This window comes from Crotalus tigris, unplaced genomic scaffold (assembly GCF_016545835.1).
Source record: "Crotalus tigris isolate CLP2741 ecotype Arizona unplaced genomic scaffold, ASM1654583v1 scf7180000017604.1628558, whole genome shotgun sequence".
NCBI lineage: Eukaryota > Metazoa > Chordata > Lepidosauria > Squamata > Viperidae > Crotalus > Crotalus tigris.
Window position 1 is genome coordinate 265,449 of NW_024096507.1, and position 27,234 is coordinate 292,682.

General features: G+C 39.0%; 1 long non-coding RNA gene across 1 annotated transcript in view; it reads right to left on the bottom strand.

The window, feature by feature from the left end:
- LOC120297271 overlaps positions 1-11,612 on the bottom strand; it is a 35,346-nt gene extending 23,734 nt beyond the window's left edge. The window contains exon 1 of the long non-coding RNA XR_005553754.1: positions 11,015-11,612. This is a non-coding gene — a long non-coding RNA (uncharacterized LOC120297271). The remainder of the gene's footprint in view (positions 1-11,014) is intronic.
- Positions 11,613-27,234: the final 15,622 nt, after the last annotated feature.

The following is a 27,234-nucleotide window of genomic DNA, read 5'->3' on the forward strand; positions in this document are numbered from 1 at the left end:
TTTCATTCACCAAAGATTGTCAAGATGCAATCTGAATTAGATAGTGTTCTGGCTAGGATAAGTTAGAAAAAGGTACACGTTGATTCTGCTAACTGAAATTCACCTCTCAAGTCAATTTTTATTCCATCCAGTCCTAATTTCTATCAGGATTAGGTTGCTGAAAGGTCGAGACAACCAAGGAGCTTTGATCAACCAAAACCAAGGAACTGAAGCAGAAGGAAACTGGAATATTGTGGGATTCCATGGGTGATGCCATGGGAACATTGGAGTGGGCTCATTGTCATCTGCCAATGGATCTTCACTGAAAGAGACCTTGGAGCCACAGCATTCTCTTGGAGTCAAGAATTAGCACTTAACAGTTTCAGAGCAGTGTGCAAAAAATAGATTTTAGCATGAAACACAGGCTGTGTTGGTAGCTTGTAGGAACTTGACAATATAATTCTGTTAAATACAATACAAAATTTTCAAATCTGGCCTAAAACATTTATTTATATAGTTGGTTATTTATTTATTACCTTATTTCCAAGTTGCCCATCTCTCTCAGATGAGATGTCATCCCTGAGGCAAAGCAGAAAATGGTCTCCCTCCGTTATTTCAATGGTGACTGATTTAACCCTTGAATCTTATTTCAACACTAAAAACTATATGGTACAGATAATCCCTGACTTACAAAAAAATAGTTTAGTGACCATTCAAAGTTACAACAGCCCTGAAAAAAGTGACTTACGACCATTTTTCATACTTATGACCATCGCAGCATCCCCATAGTCACATGATCAAAATTCAGATTCTTGGCAACTAATATTTATGATGGATGCAGTGTCTCTGGGTCCTGTGATCACCTTTTGCGACTCTCTGAAAAGCAAAGTCCATGGGAAAGCCAAGTTCATTTAACAATCTAGTTACTAACTTAACAACTGCAGTGATTAACTTAACAACTGTAGTAAGAAAGGTTGTAAAATGGGGCACAACTCATTTAACAGATGTCTTGCTTAACCACAGAAATTTTGGGCTCACTTGTGGTCGTACGTCATTATCTGTATTGTCTATCAAGCTAGACAGTATTTGGCTAGTTTAGAGACTGCAGTTCAGAACAATATTGCCCAGTCTGCCTTCCAAACAAATAGAATGACTAGGAATTGAAGATAAAAAGCTCAAGTATCTGCTACGAAAGAGTAGACTTAAAGTAAATATGAGTCAGCAGTGTGCTGCAGCTGCCAAAAAAGCCAACACAGTGCTAGGCTGCAGAGGGATAGAATCAAGATCACGTGAAGTATTAATACCACTTTACAATGCCTTGGTAAGGCCACACTTGGAATACTGCATCCAGTTTTGGTTACCGTAAAAAAGATGTTGAGACTCTAGAAAGAGTACAGAGAAGAGCAACAAAGATGATTAGGGGACTGGAGGCTAAAACATATAAGGAACGGTTGCTGGAATTGGGTATGTCTAGTCTAATGAAGAGAAGGACGAGGGGGGACATGATAGCAGTGTTCCAATATCTCAGGGGCTGCTACAAAGAAGAGCTATTTTCCAAAGTGCCTGAAGGCAGGACAAGAAGCAATGGGTGGAAACTAACCAAAGAGAGAAGCAACGTAGAACTAAGGAGAAACTTCCTGACAGTTAGAACAATTAACCAGTGGAACAACCTGCCTCCAGAAGCGATGAATGCTTCAGCACTGGAAGTTTTTAAGAAGAAACTGGACAGTCATTTGTCTGAAATTGTATAGGGTTTCCTGCCTGAGCAGGAGGTTGGACTAGAAGACCTCCAAGGTCCCTTCCAACTTTATTATTATTATTATTATTATTATTATTATTATTATTATTATTATTATTATTGTTGTTGTTGTTGTTGTTGTTGTTGTTGTTGTTGTTGTTGTTGACATTTCTTGCATGATTTTCACAAGGTTAAAATACAAGAAGTCAAGATATGATATAGAATGCAAAAAGGAAATGAGACAGATGTAATTTAGCTTAATTTGAGATTGACTCATACAGTGAAGGACTCACAGAGCCTAGAACAAAAGTCATTCCTCTTCTTGTGGATGTTTAAAACTGTGCTGAGTAATACAAAATTATAAACTTAAAGATTATGAAATATAGTGGATAGAATATATGACCCAAATGAAGCCCTAGAAGGTTTATGGAAGCCAAGATGGAACTTAAAACACAATTTTGCTGGCAAATAATAAATAATGATGGTGTGTCCAGCAATAATCATCCTAACATAATTTTCATGTTCCTGTTCACCTGGAAGTAAGACTTATTTCCTCTGGTAAATAAGGAAACCCATTTTAATGTTCCCAAGAGAGCCTGACCAACTTTATCTTAGTTTTCCGTAAACAGCAAGCAAAAACATTAGCATTTCATCATGCTTTTTAGCATTAAACTGATTTACTGCTGAAATAGGTTTTAAACTGGCATATATTTCTTCTTCATTGGTATATTTTTAAAATTAATTTGTTTTTATGTTGTAATTATACGTTTACATTTTATTTTATTGTTGATGTATTCTCGCTTTTTTTTTAATTATATGAAAATAATAGCCTAATCCAAATTGGGCAAGGAAGGGAGCCTAAATCTTTCCCCAAACCTCTTGTCTAAAAGTATCCAGTCTGTCATTTTCACAGGGAATTTTAAAACTCCCCCCTCCCCTGCCCGCCATCAACCCCAGCATTGGCAGAGGGATTTTTAAACTCCGTTGTCTGCATTTGGAGGCTGCAATGAATTTGTATAAACAAAGAGAGAGGTTTACAGCCTTCGTTTAGTCCATGAACCATAGACCTGATTCAGACTGGGTCTTCCTTTTCTTTAACCAACACTCCCCCCCTCCTTAAAACAAGGACGTTTGTTCGTTAATCTAATACTCATTTTACACATTATCTAGTCTGCCCCTCAGAATCATAAATGAGCGTAGTTCAGGATGTTTTTAAAGCCCAGAAAATTAATGATATTACACAAATTTTCTCCTGAACAGGACTGTGATCATGGACTATATACAATAATTATGAATGTAGTCAATACATAATGTTCATCTACCCTTCAAGATCTTGTGCATTCAGAACATTATATTGGGACAGTAAACAATTTGATTCTATTTCCATTTGACAAATGCACATATTCACTCAGGGAGGTTTTTGTTTTTCCTTCTTTTTCTCTCTCGTCTGGGGAGCAAAAATTCCAATTTGCCGTGTATTCTCTTATCTCCCCAAGCCCTTGTATACCTCCTGGCAGTGCTCCTCAGCATTTCACATTATAAAATCAATCTCTATTTAGGGAAAGAGGGGGAGATATTTATTTCTTAATTTTTTAATAATGTATTTTCTGAGTTGCAACTGCTCCTGGTGTTGTATTATTTATTTATTGTGCCTATGGGGTGCCCTGCCACATGGTAATAAGAGGAGCTGCAGAAATAAGAGACCTAAGCAAAACTGTGGCAAGCAATATTGCAACTCTGTAGGATCTATTCAGAAATTAAAAGAAGAGAAAAACTGCAATGTTATTACAATGAAGCAAGATTTTATTTCCTTTGTAATGTTTGCTACTGAAAGTAGATTAAAATGAAATAGGATAGTTAATCAAAGAAGCTAGTGAAAAAAAAGCAACTTTCACATAAGCTTTGCTGTCTCTCTCTCTCTTACATACACATACTTTACTTACACTACACATACACACAGGTCATTTAAAAATGCCATTAGACACAGGTGTATGTTTTTAAATAACAAATTGTACATTGTGATGTCATGGCACAAGCTCCACCAATTAGTATTTGCATCATGACATTGCACAGAACCACACGCTAATGTCATAATACATTTTCTTGGCTCCTTCTGCAGCCACCTGTACTTTCTGATCAACTAGACCAATTAATACTTGACTGTCAGTCATGGAAATTGTTGAGTCCTTCGCGGAAATGTAAGACACGAGAAGCAGTTGTAGTTCTCAGTTTTCTTTATTCTGCGTTCAGCTTACAAGTAGATGGCTTCAGCAGCTCCCAAAACCTCTCAGCTTCTTATATAGACATTTCCCGGGTCAATGCGATACTTTTCCCGTGCCAGCACCCGCGCATGCGCACGGCGCTGGCGACAGCCTGTCTGGTCCCGGGCAGCTTTGCACCTGCCCGGGACCGCCTGCAAACGCCCTGAGCCGTTTGCAAGGCTTGGGACATAACACCCCTTTCCCCCGGGCTAAAACTACTACCAACATATAATCATTATTTTATACAGTGTTCTGCTTCTCAGTGCTCCTACCGTTACCTGGCTTTTGTTTAGCCAGCAATGTTATGTAATCCTCTAAGGATTTAGGAGACTTCCTTGCTCTCTGTGACCTTCTCAGCTCTGGGTTTCTGACAGGTGTTCCCTGACTGAGGGGTGACAAGAGCCTGTTCCCCTTATCATGCCTTGGTGCCTTCCAAGGACTTTGCCCCAATGCCTGGCCTGCTTGCTCGCCCACCGGGCTCATCAGGCCAGGGCTTCTGTCATTTTGTGACCTGGTTGATCTGCCGAGCTGTAGGCCCTCGGGCCCCTTGAAGTGATAGCCACTGCTGGGCGTCTCTATAGAACCTCCTAGGTCCGTCCAAGACTGTCAGGAGGCTGTCCAATCCCTAAGCCCCGTTCTGTGTCCGGGCTCGTGTGGGTCTCTGTACCTTCCCAAAACTCAGTTACTCCCTGATTTGGGCTAGAGGTGTTGCAGTCGGGACTTGGTTCCTCGACCACCTCCCTGTAAGTTTGACCCCCTGTAGGATTAGGGGTAAGGTCAGGCCACCTCTGGGGATTGTGTGCCAGCTCTCTTGCAGGGAATGATTTGTTGGGATGCCCCCGGGTATCCTCTGTGACTGGAATGTTGTGCGATGTGTGTGGAAGGTGAGTATGCCCCTGGGGTAACTCCCTGGCTGGAGTAGGCGTGAGTGCCTGTTGTGTGGGTAAGCTCCATGAATTCCTTTTCGGAGCACTTGCGGAAGCTTGAAATGGGCCGTCAGTGGCTCCATCAGTGGAGATGGGCAACAACTCGTGCCCTTCCCTTTGCTCCAAAGGGTCCCCCTCCCCCCCTGGAAAAGACCCAGGAGTCTCATCTGAAAGGTCCCGCCTAGGGCGAAGTTGGTCGATGTGCCGACGCAGGACACGACCGTTGTCCAGGGCTACCTCGTAGGAGAGAGGACCTGTGACCTTGGAAATAGAAGCGGGGACCCATGTATGACCAGGCCCGTAATTGCGAGCCCAAACCGGGGCACCCACAAGTAGTTGTCTAGGTGCCCTGGGATGTGAGGTAGATGAAGGCAGTCTGTCCGGATGCAACCGGTCAAGTTTAGTAGTAAGTTGACGCCCCCAACGAAGTTCAGCTGGGCTTCTCCCTGTAGAAGTAGACGGTGTGGTGCGATAAGAAAGGAGAAAGTCAGCCAACCTGTGATGCCAGTCCCCGTAGGTGAGTCTTTTCAATGCGTCCTTCGTGATGCGCACCATACGTTCAGCCATACCATTGGTGGACGGGTGGAAGGGTGCAGACATGGCATGACGAATCATGTTAGCCTGTAAGAAAGCTTTGAATTCGGAGGAAGTGAATTGAGGGCCGTTGTCAGACACAATGACATCTGGAAGCCCGTGTGCAGCAAAAATCCCCCTCAGTACCTGAATAGTCTTTGCAGCGGTGGTGGATGAGACAGGTACAACCTCAAGCCATTTTGAATGGCTGTCAACAAGGACCAAGAAGAACTGGCCCTGAAAGGGCCCAGCATAGTCAATGTGCACCCTAGACCATGGGGACTGTGTTTCCTCCCATCTATGCACGGGAGCTTGGGGCATCTCTGGACGAGATCGTTGGCACAGGTGGCATGCATGCACCTTAGCCTCAATATCTTTATCTAAACCAGGCCACCACAAGTGGCTGCGCGCAAGGGCCTTCATACGAACAATGCCAGAATGACCCTCGTGGAGGGATTCTAAGACCCTAGTCCTCATTGAGGTGGGAATGACAACTCTGTTTCCCAAAGCAGACAACCCTGAGAAAGGGACAGCTCGTTCCTTTTGGACCAGAAACTCTGAAACTCAGGACTAGGGCAGTGCTCAGGCCAACCAGACAAAACCCAGGAACGGACACGTGAAAGTGTGTGATCTGTACCTGTTTCAGCGGCAACATCCCTGGCACTAATAGGGAGCTCGGGCAAGGCTTGGATTGATAGAATGTTGACAGCTGGCGCAGGGTCAGCTTCTACTACTGGCAGAGGCAATCTACTGAGGCCATCAGCAAGGCCCATTTCTTTCCCAGGCTTGTGGAGTAAAGAAAAATCATATGCAGACAAAAAAATAGACCACCTAAGCATTCTGGGGGAAATGATCTGGGGAGTCTGCTTACGTGTGGTAAACAGTCCCAGCAGAGGCTTATGGTCAGTGAAGACCATGAAATGCCTGCCATATAGAAAATCATGGAATTTTTTAATTCCAGCAACAACAGCCAGAGCCTCCCTGTCTATCTGAGCGTAGTGGCGCTCAGCAGAAGACAATGTTCTGGAGTAATATGCAACAGGAACCTGAGTTCCATCAGACCTGAGGTGACTCAGGACAGCTCCTACCCCGTAAGGGGACGCATCACAAGCGATGCACACAGGAAGGGACTCGTTGAAATGTGCAAGTACACTGTTAGAAGTGAGCAAGGCCTTGACTTTGTTAAAACAAGCCTCATGTGTTTGTGACCAGTGCCACACTGCTTGCTTGTCTAGTAGCCTGTGAAGAGGCTCAGCCACACTGGCTTTATGTGGAAGGAAGGAATTGTAGAAATTCAGGAGGCCCAGGAAGGCCTGACGTTCGGCCTTAGACTTTGGCCTAGGTGCTTCTAAAATAGCAGTTAGTTTGGATTCAGCAGGGTGAATTCCAGCAGCGTCAATTTTGAACCCCAGAAATTCAGTAGAAGGCCCCCCAATCTTGCATTTGTCTTTTTTGAGCTTGAGGCCTGTTTTCCTGAATCTTAACAGAACAGCCCTTAGCCTTCAGCTAGAATGTGTGTGGAGTCTCCTGCAATTAAGACATCATCAAAGTAGGGGCAAACCCCCGGTATGCCCCGTAGTGTGTTTTCCATTATGCTTTGGAAAATCCCAGGAGCGACATTCACTCCAAACTGTAGCCTTTTTACCTTAAAGGCTCCCCTGTGGGTCACAATAGTCTGAGCTATAGCAGCAGCATCATCAACAGGCAGCTGTCGATACGCTTGAGCTAGGTCAAGCTTTGCAAAAACGCGCCCCCCCGTGAGGGAGGCCAGAATATGACTGACCACAGGAACAGGATAGGCATGTTGCTGCAATGCCTTATTAAGAGTGCATTTGTAGTCAGCACAAATGCGAATGTCCCCATTTTCCTTTAGAGGCGTGACAATGGGGGTCTCCCAAGGACTGGAATCAACAGGTTCTAGAATTCCCTGTTGGATCAGTTTGTCTAACTCAGTGTCAATTTTACTCTTTAAAGCAAAAGGGACCCTTCTTGCTTTAATTCTAATGGGAGTGACAGTGGGGTCTAGCTTTAAGGACACAGGGGGTCCTTTGAATGTGCCCAGCTGGGCGCTGAAAACATCTGCAAATTCTTTGCAGACTTCCTGTAGGTCGAGTTTTTGTAAGCTGTTGAGTCCTGTGATGTGTATCCCCAGGGCCTATGAGACTCGTTCGTTCACCCCCTACTACTAATAAGTCTAGTGGACCTTCAAAATTCTTGTATTGCACGTTAAGGGTGGCCTCCCCCTTAACACACACTCTTTAATTTTGAAAATCTGTTAACACAATGTCAGAAGGCCTTAACTTGGCCTGAGTTCCACTTCCGGAACAAATCTTCCTAAATGTATGCAAGGAGATGATTGAAAGGGCAGACCCTGTGTCTAGTTCCATAGTTAATGGAATCCCTTGTAGCTTCACCTTGAGTGACAGCTTTTTCTTAATGGGCTTGTGTGTGCCTGTCCTAAGGATGCTTCTTCGCGAAGCGCAAAACCCTACCCTATTCTGGCTGGGGAATCTGGTACCTTTCAGGCACGGTTCTTCCTGAGGTTGTACCTTTCGTCGGCCCAGACACACAGCTGCCATGTGTCCTTGTTTGCCGCATGCCCGGCAGGTAGCGGAGCGGAACTTGCAGTCGGTTCTCCTGTGGCGACCTCCACAGCCGATGCACTGGAGTGGAGCTGAAGAGCTTCCCTTCTGATTTCCTTCCTTCGTGGGGTGGAGACGGTCGACTTCCTCGTCCGGATCCTCCTCGGAGTTCCCCTGGACGTCTTCCTGGTGCACGGATGCAACCTGTGGACTGTTTCTGATCGGCCGCATGTTCTTGACGGCGCCGCCTGCTGCTTCTTCTGCGGTGACTTCTCTTAAGGCATCTTGGAAGGACACTTCTTCTTTAGCGAAAAGTCTCTGTTGTAGATCTCGATGCCTTAACCCGCACACGAATCGGTCCCTCAGTCGTTCTTCGAGGTCCTTGAACTCGCAGTGCTTGGCGGCCTTCCTTAATGCGGCGATGTATTCTTTGGCCGACTCACCGGATCGTTGATCCATCTGCTCGAAGGTGTGGTGCCATGCAATGACGGACATCTTGGGCTGGAAGTGCTCCTTCAGTAGCTTCTTCAGATCTGCGTAGCTGACAGACTCTACTGGAACAGGTGCTGCAAGGTTTTCTGCGATTTCGAAGGCGTCTTGACCGCAAACACAAAGCAGGGTGGCAGCCTTCAAGCTCTCTTCCCTCACTTGGTGTGCCTTGAAGTAGTTCTCCACCCTGGCTACGTAGGACTCCACCGCTCTGGATGTGAGACGTCGAACTCCGAAAGCCTTCCAACCTTTGCCATCTTCAGGAGATGGGTCTATCAGCCAGCCTACCCCCGAATGCGCACTGGATTGGCGAGTCGACACCGTTCTGCCGCTCAGGACTCACTTGGGTAAGCTTACACTTCTTCCTTTCCAGGCGATGTAAGGCATCCCACCTTCGTCGCCAGTGTTGAGTCCTTCGCGGAAATGTAAGACACGAGAAGCAGTTGTAGTTCTTAGTTTTCTTTATTCTGTGTTCAGCTTACAAGTAGATGGCTTCAGCAGCTCCCAAAACCTCTCAGCTTCTTATATAGACATTTCCCGGGTCAATGCGATACTTTTCCCGCGCCAGAACCCGCGCATGCGCATGGCGCTGGCGACAGCCTGTCTGGTCCCGGGCAGCTTTGCACCTGCCCGGGACCGCCTGCAAACGCCCCGAGCCGTTTGCAAGGCTCGGGACATAACAGAAATGCTTTCCTTTTTCCTTGCAAACTTCTGTAAGTGCCCACACTAATACGTCTAGGATACTGACTTCAAAGTGAGTTTATATACACAGAATTATATTCTTACCCATTCTTGATATGAAGGCATCTGGAATATGGAAGTCATATAGGTCATGCACCAAGGGAAGCAAAGAAGACATCCAGAGTTCTGATTCCATTAGATATATAGCACATTTGTAGGAACAGAACTGCCATTGAGAAATAAAGTGATGTAGTAGTTAAGCTACTTTAAGATATGTGGACCTCGATTCCCAGAATTCCCTAGTCACCATGCTTGCTGAGGAATTCTGGAAGTTGAAGTCCACACAGCTTAATGTGGCCAAGGTTGAGAAACACTTGGTTAAGATATTGGACTTCAAATCCCATCTCAATTATTTGCTGGGTGAATTTGGCCAATATAATCTATTTATATCTATATACAGGATGGTTGTGAGGATAAAACAATGAGAAATTCTACGCATACCACTTAAACCTTAAGGGAAAATAGCCTAGAAATATATATATAAAAAAATCAAGTGGTGTTAATATCTCTGAGTGACAGATAGGCCTATATTCTAATCATAGGAAAGCATTGTCAGTGCTTTCAACAATGTCATCAAATATTTAATTTATCCCAAAACAAAAATAATAGACATTTTAGATGTTTTGAAATCAGAATTTGAAGGAGCCAATTAAAACATATCTGTTTCTGTTAGAAGAACTGACACATCAGCAAGATTTGCCATGAAGAGGGAGCACTTTCTCCTAAGTCCTTTAGAAATAGACCCATGTTAGTCTATGGTAGCAAAAAGTGAGGAGTCTGTTAGCACCTTTTCCAATTAACAGATTTTTTAAAAAGACTTCAGCTCAGCAAAGCTTATGTCTTTTAAATATATTAATTGAAAAAGCCTTAGTCCTGGTCAATCACATCTGCCATTTTTTAAATAATGTATTGTCAAACAGTAGGAGAATTCATTTGTACTGTTATTACCCCACATGTTTTATTCTTCTTATTTTTGTTAACTTAAATATTTATTTAAATATTGTTCAGCCATGTCACAGATTCCTTCTGAATACTGAAAGGGGAATTTCGTATTAAAAAGGAATGATCCCTAGAGCAGCAACTCCAATTTTAGATATGCTTGGATAGTAACATATATGTAAATTTTACAGTGGTTCATCTTTGCCTCACTATTTTCTTGGTAACAGAAGGTATTTTTTAGCACTGAAGGTGTCATATCTGCTATTCCTATTCCAAACGGTTCCATTTTTGTTATGCTATTATAACTGTAAATCCACTCTCAGCAATGAAAATTACAGTTAGTGCATATTCTTTCCTTCATTCTTGATTTTCCTTTGTTCTTTGATTCATACAATCAGCCCAATATGATAATGATATTAAGATATATAGGCTTCTTATACCATTTTAGAGCCCAGTGAGACTGAAATTCCTACAGGCATGAAGGATCTTCATATGTATACCTGTGAGCTCAATAGTCTGCTTACTAATTTATCTGTATAGTTTATCTATCTGAATAGCTGTTTATACATTGTTTAGTTCTTTCTTCTATGCTACGTGCTGATCAGTTTTGCAAGAGCCAAAATATGGTACTGTAAATCAGAATACCAACGTGTATCTGTATATACTATAACACTGTTTATTGAGATAGCTGCTGTGCTTTACTAATAAAACCTAAAATAAGAATTCATTTAAAAGAAAACAAAAATTAAGACTGAGATAAGAGTAGTTAAAAATGGAGTGGTCTACCTCAGAATATGGTGACTGGAGTTTTTCAAAGGCTTTGATTTTCCATTGAAGCAGAGGTTGGATAGCTATCAATCAGAGATGTTCTAAAATTCTTCTATGAATTTTCTGGAGTTTTTACTGGATAATCACCAAGGCTTCTTCATGCACCAAATATCACCATTCTTGTATGTATTATTTGGGTGTAAGCATATTTCATCAGCTCTGCAATTTTACTCTCCACTTTCGGTAAAGGAAGTGAAGATGATTATGAAGTGTCTTCTCTGCAAACTTTACAAGCTTGAGAACAAGGAGCAAGAATTACAATGTTCCAAGCTTCCACAGGTCCTGGAAAAAACAAAAAATTCCTAAACTTTATGCAAAAGGGAAATAATGTTGGTGCCCTTGTCAGGTCAGATGCAAAATAGTCTCGGCAGAAGGAGATGCAAAGCCTAATCAGCCATTTTTTTTTCTCTTGAAAGTTCTTCTGGGAAAGCTGAGACCCAGAAGGCAAGAAACGAGTGTGGCAAAGTCTCCAGCAATTGGAGAAATGGACTGTCCATAAGCTCTGCAGAACTGCAGCTTGATTCAAAAGGAAGACTGCAAGTACAGGCTCTTGACTGGAAATGTCCTCTGTCTCATTACACTCCAAAGGACTTACTTCTGAATAGAATCTAAGATTGCAATGAAAGCTTTCTTTCTCCCCTAAGAATGGAAGTAATTGTTAACCTGTCTCACAAAGGTTATAGTGTGAATTAATCAGTGTTGGTAAAGGGCATTGAAATGAAAATGCCATCCAAGATGTAAGTGTTAGTAGTATCTTACATAGGTAGCAATTCTGGGAAGAGAGCCAAGATGTAGCCTGAGTATAAAATATTTCTGTATTGCTAAACCACTCAAGACAATATTCTTTTCTGAAAGTTGTTGTTGTTTGCCCCTGCGGCTTCATTTTATTTCTGTTGTTACAAAATTATGTAGCCACTGTCCCTAACTCAGCGTTTTTGGCTTTGTTATAAAGCACCCGCCATCTGATCAACTGACCTCTGGCAGGGAAAATAAATGGGAAATCAGCACTCTTTGATTTTTTTTTAAGGAAATTACAGTTCTAACCACTGCTTATGATGCAGTTTAAAAATACTGATTCACCCCTTTATCGGTTTCTCTTGTATTTCAGAGAATTCATAAGTGCTTGAAGTAATGTTATTCAGATTGCTTGCCCATGCAAGGTTCATACATTTCCTTCCCAAAGGGATTTAGTTAGGCTTGTGGGGATAGGATCACTTGGGTGCTTGTTCATCCACTAGGGAATTCCACCTTGGGAATTCCTTTCTTGGAAAGAGCCACAGGGATGGCCATTCCTCAAACTCTGCTCTGAACTCAGAATATTGTTCTTGCTTTGCCCTGACTCTTAGACAAAGAAATGAGTTTCTAATCATTATTTTCAATGCTGAAAAAGTGGGTGATATTCCGCTCAGACAATTTTCTGGTGCATTTTGTTGACAATTGAACCACTGTCCTGTACCAGTAATTTTCAGTTTTTTGCTGAATTTGGATGAGTCTGAAACTGAAACATTGTACCTGGCACTAATCTATTAGTTCAAATGCTTATTAGGATTGTTCTGGGTGTCATCAGACAAATTTAGCACCGTACATAATTAAAAACTATTGGTAAGTATTTTTGTGTGCATGGTGGGTTACTGGCACATATATGTTGCCCTATATTTTTTGTTCTGTTTCAGGAAAAGAGGCATTGAGACAAAGCAACGAGTTCCAACAGTTCTCCTTTATTGCAAACACCAACAGAACAGGTTTTAAAATGGTGCGGCCCCCTTTTAGAGCCCCCCTGCACAATACCTTGCTGGCCAATCATTGCAAGGGATCTTTTCCTGCCGTGCGTGTACACGCAAGGCTGGGAGCAGCCTTTCTTGTCCCGGGCATCCACATGGTCTGCCCGGGCCAATCGCTGCAGCCTGTGCCTGCCAGCCCAGGACATAACATTTTTTATAGGATCTCTGCTTCTCAGAGTGATGGGAAGCTAGAGAGAAAATATTTATTGGGAAGTTTCCAGGGGAACTATTTACTGTTTCCTTTAGAAGGAAGAGAAACTCTAGTTTCATATTTATTATCCCAAATCTATTTTTGCCCTTTCTAAAAAATTAAAGTGTACATAAAGTGACATCAGCACCAGCAAATCAAAAGAACTATTTCTTGCCTCTACAAGGCTTCCATGTAAATATGCTTCATCCAGATGTTGGCCTTATGTCTGTAAGGAATGCTCATATATTTCTAACTATTGCAACATTTCTTTTAAAAAAAGCATTTGATGAGCACTTCATGTTCAAAGATAAATCATTTAGCATAAGGATGCAACTATGCAAATTTGCTTCCCTATATGCATATGACTTACACCTGTAATATGTGGTGGGTTGACAGAAATGCACAATGTTTCACAATAATACACAGTGCTATGCATGCAATCTGTCAAGAGTAGCTCTAGAGCACATTTTATTCATTCAATAGCTTTGCTTAGGAGGAGGTTTGCACACTATGGTTTGGCTTCTAATTAGTAATTTGAGGGTGATTCTGATGTATAGCAAGGTTGCACCTGGAGGCTGATGTCCTTCATTTGTCTCTGCTAATCATTACTCAGAGATTCAAGTGAGGTTAAAGCAATTTCTACACAATGTGATATTGGCACCATTTTTAGAGGAAACCTTTTGCAGCATATTTCCAGGTTTTGATTGCTTGTTGCTGCTTCCAAATCCAAATATTAAATAATTCAAGACTAATTATTTTCACTTTACTCCTTTTTTCATTTTGCAGTTTTGCATGCCCAGTGTAATAGATCATTTGCGAATTATAACATTTGTTGTAGACAATGTACTCATAATTACCATGAGCACAGATCTTTCAAGGGTTATTTATTAAATTGTATTCCTCAAACCTTGATTACAATAGAGTTGAAAATATGGGTAATGATCTGTCTCTGCTCTGAATGTGAGATAGTTCTGGCATTGTATAACATATATTAGCACATATCTCCATCTTCAAAACCTAGGCAAGCAGACAGGGTGAGGTAGTAGAAAAAGAATAATGTGAAAAACAACGGAATGTCAGAAATGACCAACTTACCTTGTTTTGGGAAGTCAATGGGGTGATATTGAAGTGTTCAACATAAGCATAGGACAAGTTATCTTTTTAGAGAATCAAACATCAGCTTGATACATCTCTCCTATTATCTGATGGAGTTTCTATTTCATGGTAAAAGTAAGACTATATGAATTAATAAAAATTTGGTCTGTGTTAATGCTTGCTATAGAAAGATAGTATTTAAATTTAATATATTATTGTTGTTGTTGGTTGTAAATCAGCCAGATGCTTAGATTGGATTTGGCATTTTTACCTATCTATCAGGTCCTTCCCAATGATCTGGGATAGGCAGATATTGTTGTTTGATGGTGCTAAAGGTATCATCATAGGATGTAAGCTGTTCCAGGTAAAGTGCTGGTGTTGGCTTTCATATACATTGAGTCCTTCCCATGAACCTAGGATGTTGTATTTGACAATTGGGGGAGGGCTTTGTATAGTATTTAATTTGGTACTTGAAGTGGAGCAGTGGAGCGGTGTTTGGTAAGTCCCTGTTGGGAGGAAATTTTCATAACTGGAGTGTTCTTGCAGAAAAGAACCTGTTCCCAGTTGTCATCTGTGGCACCATTGTGATGGGACCATCTATTGAAGAGTTTCTGAAGCATAATTTAACAATTAATAAAAATGTAATGAATGATCTTAATTTGCAGCAATGCGCTATATTGAAGAGAAGATAAGGAAGTCCCCTCTCTTTTGCCTTTTGATTTTACTATAAAATAGTACTTACTAGAACACTTGGTATTCCAAATATGCTAAGGAAATTGAATTCTAGGAGTTGTGAAAAAACACAAATTGAGAATATTTGCTGATGGTATTTTATTAACAACAGTTCAACTTAAAGTCTCTTTAATGACAGTGATGGAACAGCTTCAACACTGGTAAAATGTTAAATATATAGAAATATTTGTATTTATTCAAGATTAATTATTTATCAACTTGAGAACGTAATGACCAGATATTTCTAGATGAAAGAAATGTGACTTGGAAGAAAAGGTACTTAGGAAAAGTGCAGACACCTATGGTGGTGTTTTCATTTCAGCCTTTTCCTAACATCAGCATGGCAGAGCTGCCTATACATCTGCACTTTTAAACAGGTGTGGGAAGAGACAGGAGGAGATGTGCATTTTGGAAGCTGTATAGCTGTGATAGACTCCTGTGATTCCTTAGTGGCTAACGAATCAGCCTAGAAACCAGGAAACCGTGAATTCTAGTACCGCATTAGGCATGAAAGTCAGCTGGGTGACTCTGGGTCAGTTATTCTCTCTCAATCCAACCCATCTTACAGGGTTGTTGTTGTGGGAAAAATAGAAGAGGAAGGTGTATTAAATACGTTCACTGTCTTGAGTTATGTATAAAAATAATAAAAGTGAGATACAAAATAATTAAATAAAAATAATACCTGGAGAAGGAGAAGGAGGACTCTCAACAAGAGTTTCCCAGGGAGAAAATCCCAAAATAAAAGCCCACCCCACCCTGAAGTGGATAAGGAAGGGAAGAAGAGGTTCTGGGTAGCCACATCCTAGAATATCTGTTATGTTCTATTAGGTTAGAAACTTATTGCTTTAGTAAGAGAGTAAATGAATAAAGAATTAAATTCAATTGGAGTTCACTGTGTTGTCTTTGGGCTTGGGCCTGACATCAGCCACTGACATACAGAGAAAAGCAGCTGAATAAAAGAAGGCTTTTTTCGTTCAAAGGGAGTGGATGGTACAGTGGAAAAAGAAGTATAGAGGCATGGCAAAGCAAAGCCCAATTTGGAAAAAATGCAAGTATTATCATGCTAACCATGAGAAGAAAACTGTGTGTGTGTGTGTGTGTGTGTGTGTGTGTGTGTGTGTGTGTCTGAGAGGAATTAAGATGGAAGGCAGAACAGGATTTCTAAGAAGACAATATCGCATTATAATAGTAATACTACAGAATGTAGTATAGTAATAGTAGAGGAAATATTGTAATAATAATAATAATAGAAAAGTTATAATATAGAGGAAATATTGCAATAATAATATAAAAGAATATAGTAACTGTTATAGTAATAGACATCAGTATAATGATATAGAAATAAGGAAAGGAATGGAATATAGAGACAATAGAAACCAGTCACTCATAAATGTGTAAATTTCACATTTCACTTTTATATCTTTTTTTCAAAGTAAAATATCTTCTCCTATTGAGAATAAAGTACTAAAAACTGACATAGACAAATAATGAACTATATATGGTATAACAAAAAGTTGAAGATTAAATTCAAGAACTGGCAAGTTCCAAAGAACAAGGTGGCCAGAATTTCAGATAAGACTATAATGGCAGTTGGCTATCAATGGATTTTATAGTGGACTCTACTATATCCATCTTAATGGATACATCCGTCCATCTTAATGGAGAGGGCAGATTTTCCATAGGGTCTGTTTATATACACACAAATAAATATTTTTCAAGAGACTCCTTAACATTAAGCAATTTGTTGAATGTTTCATATAAGAAAAAGAATAAGTCCAGACTTCTTCACTCTTGCTTCCTTACTAATATCTACTTTTATGAAGAATACACAAAGAAATTTGCTTAGTAGAAAAGCAATGATCTGTTTAGATTATAAGATTGTTTTTAGCAGGACAAAATTAAGATGTCTTGTTAAACAGTGTTCTTCCACATCCACATTGACTCCAATGCTCTCAAGTAAACAACACAACACGAGAATTACGGAAACAAGGGGGTATATTGAGAAATTGGACTAAATTTGAAATTTTTATAACTCACAATATTGAACATTTCCTGGGCACAAGTTGTAATCTATTAGTGAAATATGATTCAGAATCTGAGCAAGTCAAAGATTGTTTATTAAATGGCTGCATCACTTGAATACAGGTATAGTGATGAAACAATGGGAATTTCAATATAAAAAAATATTAAGTGTACATCAAACATTATATTTAGGGAAAACTTATATAGTTTGCCACTAGTACATTACTGCAGTCATGACTGCTAAAATGAGTGAGCCCATTTCCCTGAAATGCTGGAAATGCAATGAATAGACAGGATCATCTTTCCATATGTGATGCACAATGTTTGAAAGCTCAAAATATTTGGAATTAATTTATTGCAAAATGGAGGAGGTTTTATAAATAGTTTCTTAGTTAAAAAAATAAAAAAACATGTTAACAGCTATAATTATTTTATTTTCATTGTAAAAGATCTCTAGCTCTTACGTGAAGTAGAACAGTCACACTTGTATTATTCTGATCAGGTGTCTTTATGTTGCTTTTATTTATTTATTAGATTTATTGACTCATACTCCATTTTTCCTCCAGGAACTCAAATTGGCAAACATAATTCCTCCTCTTCCAATTTTTCCTCATAGTAATATTTTTGCAAAGATATGTCTGGTTGCAGGATCACATCAAAGCATCAACTTACATGTGATCCTCACACTAATTTCAAAAGCCCTCTTCAAGCATTCAGTTCAAACTTGTGGCAAGAATAATATGTCACAGCCTGCTGCATGGACATGGAAGGCAAGGAATGAAAAGAGTTGGTCAGAAAGAAAAAGAGAAACAAAAATGCTGCAGAAAGAATGGTTTTGCTAATTTGGGGTTTTATCTTGCCCTGTGCTTGCTTAACTCATGTAGTTTTCCCAATAGATTCTTTTCAAAAGAATGTGATCCTCAAGAGACAATAAATTACCTATCCCATGGTATTTATCTTATTCATTTATTAAATTTATTTGCTGCCTATCTCTCCATGGCACTACTCTAGGAGGTACAACAATAAAAAAGAAGAAATGAAAAGAGTGAAAACAGAACAAAAGTACGATGACAGAACAATGAAATAAACAATGAAAAAGAACACAAGAGAACACATCAATATGATTACCAAAAAACAGAAAGATGGATGGAGAGAGAGCAGAGAACAGAGGGGTGGTGGAGTCTGCCATCAATCCAGCAGCCATTTCCAGCATAGATCTCCCCCATTTGGACCCAGGCCAACTGGCAGACCAGGTCTTCAGGCTTTTGTGGAAGGATAGGAGAGTGGAGGTAGACCTTATCTTAGAGATTAAGATTTCTCTGCACAACAGAAGGCTCTTCTTCTGGATCCCAATAGTTGGAGTTTGTTGACCAACGGATCTAGGTAGGGTGTTCTTGTCCTAGTGGGACCTGGTAGTTCATCAGGTAGCCTGGACCTATGCCATTAAGGGCTTTAAAGGCCATATAAAAGTACACCAATAATACAGTAGCAAATTGAATTTTGGCTCAACTATTAAGATCTAAAAGCAAATCTTCCTAAATTCTGATGTCTTTTCTCACACATTTTTATTCAAGAATTTATGTTGAAATACTGGAGTATACGTTATATAGGTCTTAGTATTATTTGGTATGTATTCATTGGGGCTCAAAGAGAGTACTTCAGTACATATAGGGCTTCAAGGAATTCTTTCTGGGTATACTTCTGTTCAAACCGATGAACTTAGAAGTACATAACAATTACAGTATTTCACATTAGCCTTGGCTCATTCTTATTCTTGCTGAAATAATCCTCTTCCTCTTCCACATTATTTTTGTCTTTCTTTATACTTTGAGAAATTGATTCTCCACATAACAAGCTTTTTCCAGCTTGTCAGTTTTCCAAATCATATTCAACATTATTTTAATGTTTACTAGAGCTTGTGAAGTTAATGCATTTGTGTGTTTCCTATTTTATTTTTATTTCTAGTGACAAAAAAGTGATTGCTTAACCAGTTGCTACTCCTTCTCGCATCTTCATGTGAACTATGTGATAAAAACAGCTGTTTCTCTCAATTATATGTTGATTGCTAATTAGCATCTACCTGTCACTACCAGTCAGTATTCTCCAAAATCATCCATTAGCTATTTGCTTCACCTGGTTTCCATGAGAACTGTCTCCGGATATCTTTATTCAGTCAAAGCTGCCATCATTTGGCTTGTCATTAGTGATGGAATTAGATCTATTATTCATATATCCTTCATTTGAGGGCTTCTGAAGTTTTCTCATATTCTGACTGCTGAAATGCCTCTCTTTTGACTTATATAACATCCTCTCTATTTCAAACAAACTCAGAGACCTTCTGCAGGTGTCTTCCTTTATACAGCAGCTTCCCACGCTCCTTATTTTAATCCTGCCATCACTTTGCCTCCGAAAGTAAATTCACCAAAAACATCAGATCACCTTTAAAATTCTTTTGGAATACCCCACTAATGAAACTAAGTGGTAGTTCAATTTAAGAGAAATAAAAATAATCAGGAATTCATACATTGCATCCATTTGGAAATGTAGTAATGGGAATATAATATATAAAACACTCCTAACCGATATCCTCCTTGTGTTATTGTCATCACTTCCTTTATGGTCATTGTTGTGAATATGGTTATGTAATTTTCAAAAGTCAGTGAAAAATGTAAATTACACAAAAAGGTGTGGAAAACCTTTGGTAAAAATGATAAAAATTAACCAATGTCTAGCAGTCCCAAATATTTGTAGTGATCATTATGCTGCAGTTTTGAGTAATTGCTCATACTATAAACTATGATGATGTTAATGAAGTATTTAAACATTTAATTTATTTATGTATACCTGCCAGTCTTAAATATTATCTTCATTTCTCTCAATCACCATTCCCAGATTTATCTCTGAATCATTTCACTTATTGTTTAGTTGACCTTAAGTGATATCTCTTTTAGCATACACCATCATCGGTCAAGGATCCAGAGATAAGAAATATGCTGCAGACTAGGACTTCTTGGAAAGGATATTCAGATGTCATGAATGCACCACTGAGAGAAGTAAAAGTCAAATTCTAGACATCATGTTAAGAATCTATCACAGCTAAGAGTTGACACTGACTTGATAGTTCTTAATCAGATACCATTTTTTTTATGGCCTGTGCCTCTTGAGACCTGGTCTCTCGATTTTCTATTAAATTTGGAAACAACTAGAAACAATATATAAAGTAAAAACAAACTAGCTATAACTATAGAGGTGTATGGGCTGAATTCCAGGATTACATGTAGGCTCAGAAAGCTCTAAGGGCAGCCCAGAAACCTTCAAGAGTAACTAAAGAGTTTTAATTAACCTTAAATCATTATCTTCATCATCATCATAACATCATCATATCACAACAACAACAATAGTGTTGGACAGGACCTTGGAGGTCTTCGAGACCAACCCTCTGCTCAGACAGGAAACCCTGTTTCATTTCATACAAATGGTTCTCCAATCTCTTCTTAAAAGCTTCCATGTTGGAACATCCACAACTTCTGGAGGCAGGTTGTTACACTGATTACTTGTTTTAAATTGTCAGGAAATTTCTCCTTAATTATAGAGAAAATGATTGGACAGGAGAAAATAATTGAATAAGGACAGGAGAAAATGATTGAATTAATTCTATTTAAATTAAATGGAAATGAAATCCAATTTACATTTGCCCTGTCCTTATGTAATGGGCCATAGGAATATTTGCATGCAAGCACTGTCCTGTATGCAATCACCCCTTCTCCGCTGCTCATTACACCTTAGCTACTTCTGTGGCCTTGGCACACTATTCATAGGGCAGCTGTGGATGTAGCCCATCAAAAGCAATGTACCAGTAGCCTTAAAATAAAATTTTAAATGGCTAAGTGTGATTGGACACACAAGGAATTTGTCTCTGGTGCATAAGCTCTCAGTGTACAATACAAGCAACAAGTGATAAATCATGATCATAATCGTAAAATTCTTCTGAATTCAGGGCTGTGTTCTAAATAGATATTCATAACTTTTCTATAATATTCTTTCCTCCTCCAAACATCTTAAACTATAACTGTTGGAAAGACACAGATTAAATATTAGAACACCCCTCTCCTCCCCCACAAGTGAGGGAGAATCTACTGAGCACCTCACTAAAAATCATAAAATACAATCATGTTTATGAAGCTACCGTCAGGCCCAGTTAATCAAAAAGAGTTAGAAACTTCCATTTTTATTCATTTGCTCATGTGTGCTATTAAACTAGTTTTCACTTTGATTGGTGAAATGCTCAAACAGTACTGACAAACCAAGCATGGTTTAATCAGATCTGACTCTACTGATCTGGCTAATAACTCATGAAGATAGTGACTCTTGGAAATTCACAGAACAATTGTAAATTCCATGAAAATGATATCTGACAACTGTTTTAACTTTCTGCATTCAGAATGATTCCATCTCCAAATAGCCTGCTGGATGGCATAAGGCAATGTGCTAGAGTTACAGAAATTATGCCGTTTTATATCTGGCTAGTTCTGGCTATCCCATTAGATTCTAGGTATGGCATTGGAAAGTTTGTTTTTAGTCTCAAACAGCAAAATCTCTCTGGTCATCCCTGATACCTTCATCCCAGCAATGAAGCCAATTGGGATCTAACAAATCCCTAATTTGTAAGTGAACTTCCATTTTCTTTGTAATCTGCTACTGGCTATCATAAGAAGAGGAAATGCAAGTATGTCAAAAGACAGAAAAAGTTTTGGGATTTTCCACTGAAAACCCTGTACTTCACTGAACATTTGCACACAGAAAAAGGAAATGGAAGCTTTTTGTCCAAGGTTCTACCCATGTGGCAATTAGAATCATGGGTGAATCTACTCATGAGGACCTAATATCTAACATTCCATTAGAGTAGAAGTTCTGATGATGTTTGATGACTCTACCTATATGATTAAGAAAACAAAACCCATGGAATTTAATTTAGATCATTGTACAGAAACATACTGTGGAAATGTCATGTGAGCAGATAATGGAACAGGGAAAGTACCATATTTGTTAAGAGTGAGGGAAACAGAAGTGGATGGCAGTGGATAAGGCCATGGGTGTCCAGCAGAGGACAAAGACAGAAATGTAATGAAGCAAACATCTCTTATGCACTTCTTTGCCACCTTGTGACATAGGTAGAAAATGGCAGCGATTACATCACAATATGTTTCCTCATTTTTAGAACCATTCTGACTAGCTGCGTATACCTCTGGATAAGGGAGATAGGCTCACAAAAATCAGTGGAATGTCCTTAAAAGAGCTATGGATTATCTTCAGAGATTAGATGGCAGGTGTTTGTTCATTCAGTCACCAGAGTTCCAATCCAACAGAATGGCACCTAAGAACAGGGTCTATCATAGTTCTGTTGTATTCAGGTGGTATGGAAGTTCCACACAATCCCAGCAGAATAACTTTTCCCAATCTGCTGCCAACAAGATATGGCAAGACTGGCACTTCCAGAATTCCATTCTTCCTGAAAACTGTGTAAACTGCTATCTCAGTATGGCTTGAAGGCAGAAAGTTTGAGAAGTTTGGTTTTGAAGAGTTTTTCTTTTTTCTTATTCTACCTGACAATCAAGCAGCACTGGAAAAAAAAACACTGCTTATCTATTCTGTGGTTTGTTTGTTTTTTGAGGAAATAAAAACAATTCAAGATTTCTAAATGCATAACACAGTGAATTTTTATACTGGTATCTAAGAATTATCTTGCTGCTAAGCTCAGTGCAATAATAAAACCTAACAAAACAAAATGGAAATCTTTTTTAAACAAAAGCAGAGATTTTTATTTCTACATTTGCTGAAAATCAAGCATGAAAATCCATTCTGTATGTTAAAGGTGAAATGCCAACCGATTAATGATGAGCTGTTAAAATCAATTTTAATTAAAGTGGTTTGCAGTTTTAATGCAAATAAATACATTTTATGAAGCTTTTTTTCCCTTTGTCAGTGGCATTCCTTAGCACAATCTGGAGCCTGCTAAACCAGAAGTAATTTTCACTGAGCTTGCTGGAGCTTGCTCCTTCGTAAATGAGTTTATTGCAGTATAAGTAAAGAACCATTTTTATTTTTTAGTGATGCCATTTAGTTCTGATTTACGTTAATTGAAAAAATTTCTATCAGGAGAGAATGAGCTCACATATTACCATATATGTTTAACAATAGTTTACTGAACAAATCAGAGTAATACTTAGCACAAAATGAGAACTGGGTCATGGTCTTCACCATCCCAGGGCTGAATGTATATCTGATTTCTTTTGCAGTGTGGAATTTCAGCTATTCATATCCATTCCTAGTTCTAATCAACTCCTTTTTTGCTGCAGTGGAGCCAGTTTGATGTAGTGGTTAAGGCATCAGGGTAAAAATTGGAAGACTGAGTTTTAGTCCCACCTTAGGCCCAAAGCCAGCTAGTTGAGTTTGAGCCAGTCACTCTCTCTTAGCCCCAGGAAGCAAGTAATGGCAAATCACTTCTGAAACACCTTTCTAAGAAAACTGCAGAAGTAGTCCATGAAGTTACCAGGAGTCAAACTGTCTTGAAGGAACAAAAAAGAAAAAAAGTCTCAGCTTGTACTTATTCTCTTTAATTAAAATTTCTACTTCCGTAGCACTAATTGGGATTCTGCAGGCCATTGTTTAGTATGATCGTATATTAACATTTTAGTGATCTCCTTTCTGAAAAGTTAAATGTATGAATAGATAGGGTAATAAGAAAGCTATTTCAAAATGATTTTTTTAAAAATATTACTTTTCCTCAGACATACAGTATTACATATTGTCCTCAAAATGACACTTCCTATCTTTCCTGAATTATTTCCTTTGAAACAGGATTATTTTCCAATTTATACCAAAGCTACAATGAATGAATACCAATTTATACACAAGCTGTAAAAACATGTTTATTTCCCTTTCATCTGTTCCTTCTCTAAACAATCCTTTTGTAAAAAAAATCATTTATCATTTAATGAATGTGAAAATGGTTTTAATAACCACTGATTAGGCTGATTTTCTTGCACTGTTTTATTATTATTATTATTTCATTATAAATTCAGCAAAGACTGTTGTCAAGTACAGAACTGGATCTGGAATGGCTTCAGCGAGGAAAAAATGGAGAAAATATGATTTTAACATTATTCCAGTGAGTCTCTAGTCATTTGATGAGGCTTACTATCTAGCAGACATATCCTTCTGAGAGGAAGTCCTAGTAAAACTCTGCAGGACCTATTACCAAACTGTATTTAACTGCACAAACATTGTAGCACCTTAAAGGGCCATAGTTTTCTTAGTGCTATCAGATGTGAGTTGCAAAAATCTGAACCACCACTACACAGCAGCAAGGGGACAGCCAGGAACACCAGAGGGGGTTCAAAAAAGTTAAGACTTTTTTAAAATATCCAGGCAATCATGTGACACATGTCCATCTTAATTATTTAGACCTTACCCCACCCTACTCAGGATACCAAAACTTTCATTTTCTGCTGGTTGTCTGACTTTTTGCAGTACAGATTTCATAGTCTAAGGAGTATTTGGCATATTTATAAATGGGAAGGTGAACATTTGTGTTCACCTTTGTGAGGCAGTTGGGTTTTTTTTTTTGCAAAGAGTGACTTAATTATGTAATACAGTACTGTACATTGTCATGGAAGTAGGGGAGTTGAGTAAGAAAAACACTGTGTTCTTCAAAATGTCTCAAATTGCTATCACTGTGAATTCTACAAACTATACAAACTATTATTTTATTTCGGTATGATTATCTGTTGTATTTTAGTTTTAATTGTACTACAATTTGGGCAGATCTTTTAGTTGCTCAGAGTTAAACCTGACTGGAACAGTAAATAAACCTGATTAACCAAATAAATAACAAATAAAGAGCAAAATCATTTTATGATATAATACAGTAGAGACATAGGCAATTTCATTATACAGTTCATACAAGTTGGTCCCACTAGCACTATACTACTTGTGTAGATTAACAAAAACTCTTCAGACTCTGAAATAACTGAAGGCATCAAGGTTTCAACTTGAAACTTCTTGTGTATAAAACATGTGTTTAGCCAAAGTTGTGGCCCATAAGCTAAATGTTTTATCCTTCCTTCTTGCTCACTATCTCATTACTCTTTCTTACTTTCACCCATCACTGTAAACACTGCACAACTGAAGTGACACTGTTAAATTTCAAAAGTCTATATCATTGTATAATAAAGGAGAGAGAAATTCGGGCTGAATTCAGTTCCTCATCAAACCCAGCTGAGTAGATACAGTGCTTGTTGATATGCCCAGTGAAGTGTTTGCAAAAGCGACTTATGCCTTGGTCACCTCCCACATGAATTACAGCTGCTTGGGACTGCCTTTGAATTCCACTCAGAAACTGCAGCTGGTCTAGAATATGGTGATGCAGCAGTTTTCAGATACACTTCTGTATATCCATGTTACACCTCTATTCTTTGAGCTGCACTGGTTCCAGTAGGTTTCTAAGTGCAATTAAAGGTGCTGGTTACCACCTATAGAGTGCTTCGTGATATGGGTATTGGTTATTTTGCTTGAGCCCAGTAGATCCAGGAAAGTGGGGCTATTCTAGTCCCATCTATTAAACAATACCATTGAGTGGAACCCAGGAAGCGGGTTATTAATAAACTGAATATTCCAACAAATAATTTCAGGGAAATGCTTCCTTTCTCCAGAATCAGGGATCAAGATAGAAGGATAATCCAAACAGTTCTGTCCTCCCTATTTATAGAAATTAAATTTGTATAAATTATTCAATATTGTTAACCACTGTTTAAAGCAGGGATATCCAACCTTGGCAACATTCAGACTTGTAGACTTCAAGTCCCAGAATTCAAGCCAGATTTGTAAGATTCCACAAATCTTAGAATTGCCAAGGTTGATCACCCCTGGTTTAGAGTCAGTGATTAAAATGCTGGCCAGAGGCAGGAAGAGGCATGTTCAAATACCCAGTCAACTATGGAGCTGAAAATTTTTAAGAGGATGGCCTCCAAGGTCCCTTCCAACATTATTATAAATTATTATTATTATTATATCGATCATCGCACAGTCAGCCAGATGTTCAGACTGGATTTGGCATTTTTGTCTACTGATCAAGTCCTTCCCAAGGACCTGAGATAGGCAGATGTGGATGTTTGATGGTATTACAAATATCATCGCAGGATGGAAGCAGTTCCTAGTAAGGCCGCCTTTTGCAATTGATTAATGGCAAATTTGTCAATGCCAGTGGTGTTCAAATGGTGCTCTAGTTGTTTTGGGATTGCACCCAAGGTGCCTATTACTATTGGTACTACCCTTGCTTGCCTTTGCCACAGTCTATTTCTATTTGTAGGTCTTTGTATTTTGTTATGTTCTCCAGTTCTTTCTCTTCTATTCTGCTGTCTCCAGGCACTGCCACGTCCACTATCCAGACTTTTTTGTCTTTCTTATCAACAATTGTTAAGTCTGGGGTGTTATGTTGCAGGTGCTTGTTTGTTTTGAATTCTGAAATCCCAGAGCAGTTTAATTTTATCATTTTCTATGACTTTCTTATTATTGTTATTGTTTTGTTGTTGTTGTTGTTGTTATTATTATTATTATTATTAAGCTCTCTGGATGTGTTACTGTTTGTCAGCCAAACTTAACCTGCTTTGAGGATAAAATAAAGAAAAATCCCATGTGAAGCTATTGCAGAATCCCGCTTTACTGCAGAATTGTTGATAGCAAGGCGTGTATATTTTAAGTGTGTTGGGTCAATGACAGGTGAAGGCTGAACAGGTTTTAATGCAATCCATTTGACAGGAGCCCTTGGTAAATCAATGTATTCCTTCTCTTCTTCTCCCAGTGTTTTGCCTAATGTGCATTTTCAATCCAATTCTCATGCATATACTCTAATTGCTGACTTCAGTGAATGCTATTTAATTGGCTACACAGCTGCTTCACATTACACCCTGTAAAGTATAAAACACTTTTTTCTATACAGAAATCAGCTTGCTTTGTAATTTTTCATAGTCAGACAGTATGTAGAGTTTGTTATATTATTATTTTTAATGAGTGCCAACACATTCACTGCACTCAAGTTAATTTATTTTCTAAAGCCTGTGAATGGGGGAAAATTGTGTCTGGTTCACAACACAGTTGTCTATGCAATGAAGCCACCTCAAGCTGGGTGAGTGCTTGGCAATGTGTTAGAGCCGATAGTCAAACATCACTTTCCAACAACTGAATCTCATAGAATCAAAGCTTGGAGGACAGACTAGCCGTAACCTGCACACATTCCTTGAGAGTGTGCATTATTTAGATTTAAAAAAATGAAACACTGAACTGAATGAAGCCCACTTGGT